Consider the following 1,832-nt stretch of genomic DNA (forward strand, 5'->3'; position numbering starts at 1 on the left):
CAGTGTTTTTTTGCTTAAGTTCTACCCCTTCTCATCCAGAGAGAAAATCTCGATTGCAAATCATGACTGACTACCATTTGAACTTTTGAAACCTAATTTTTTTGAGTTTGAGTTTGAAAATCTGATGTGGGCACCAGAGTCATGATGGTAACCAGATTCCCAGGGTAAACAGCTAGGAGATATGATTGGACACCTGTCTTTCAGTCACAGCCTAGAAGTCTTTTGGTGTCCTGGCTGTGGTAAGACTGTATTTGGAAGTCTGTAAAAGTTTCAGAAGGTGAAGTAGAATAACAGATTTGCGGAGATTTTGTCAGCATTTCTTTTGCTTAAGTAAATTCCTTCGGTTTGGAATCATAAATCCCATGAGGAAATGAAAGAGAAACCAATGGCCCACAGCAGTATGTCATGTGTCTGAAGAATGGAGAATATTCTGATTTTTAAAAATTATTAGGATGGGAATTTTTATTTTTCCCTATAGTGAATTTTACATACGTATTTGTCTCTACCTCTGCTTTTGTTCCCTGGCTAAAGAGAATGCTCTGTGTGTATTTAGGAAGAAAAGCCTTTATTCCCTCCTCACAGAGGAAAAGAAACTAGCCATGAAGGATAATCTATTTGTAATTGTAACCCTTTGTCTGTATCTAGCTTTTGAGGAAAACATTTTTGGAGATTAACTTATCATAAGAATCTATCATTTGTGAACACTATAAAGATACCCAACCCAAACAGATCTACTGTCAAGGTTGAAGAAACATATAGACTTGAAATTGATTCTGTATTGTTTAGAGAGCAGAGAATTTTGACTTCTACAGAATTTAGTTGGCTTATATAACAATAATATGAACGAATGTGTATGTGTATTTAAAACCTTGAATTGCACATAAAATAGGAATACAATAGCATATAACAAAATAGAGAAAAAAACATTTCTTAAAACTTCACCTATAAGCTCCTGCTTGGGCAAACGCTAGCTTGTCAAAGAGTTTACATGATTCTTCCACTGTAGGAATATGAAGTATTTTCTAAGAGTATTTTAGAACACTTCTGCCTAGATCCAGAGGGAATTAATAAATTTGAGGATGAGGTCTTAAATTTAAGAGATTTTGTTCTGTTTAGCTTGAGACTAACAAGTACTCACACAAACCGAAAAGAACTCAAGAATTCCCATACAAAGAAGAAATTGGACTTCTGATGCTTTAAATGTACTGGCCCTTTAAGAAAAACTTTTCACACACAGAAACTACCAATTCAGAAACTGAAAAGCTGAAATAGTCAAATGGTTGGAGGCTAGGTTCCACAGAAAGAAATGAAATGAGATATCAGCTAGCAATTAGTAATCATAAAAAAGCACTATTCAAAACTTCTGTGAAGCATTTTTAATATATTTAAATAAACGTAAAAGAATATATGGTTCCAAGTTCATCTAATATTCCTAATCAAGATGAATCCTCCCACAAATCAGAGTGATTTGATAAATTTGGTTTTTAAAAAAACTAAACGTCTTCTCCCAGACTTTGACAGTAAGGAATATAATGCAAGTGTAATACTGCATGAGTGTAACAATTTTTAATTAAAATGAAGAGATACAGAAAAAGTGAAAAATTTTTCAGCAAAACAGTTTATTTTTAAATGTCCTTTTCAATACATAAATGTATTTGTTCTTCATAGCGTTTAGATTACAAGGAAAAATCCAGTCAATAAACAGTCTTATGCTGTTAAGACTAATTTTAAAAACTGTTTATGGGCAATCATGATGTCTGCATATAGAGAAATTTAATTTCTTCCATTTTGATCTGTATGTTTTATTTCCATTTCTTGTCTTTTTACACTAC

This window comes from Sapajus apella, unplaced genomic scaffold, assembly GCF_009761245.1.
Source record: "Sapajus apella isolate SASKATOON/1434 unplaced genomic scaffold, GSC_monkey_1.0 scaffold102, whole genome shotgun sequence".
NCBI classification, from domain to species: domain Eukaryota; kingdom Metazoa; phylum Chordata; class Mammalia; order Primates; family Cebidae; genus Sapajus; species Sapajus apella.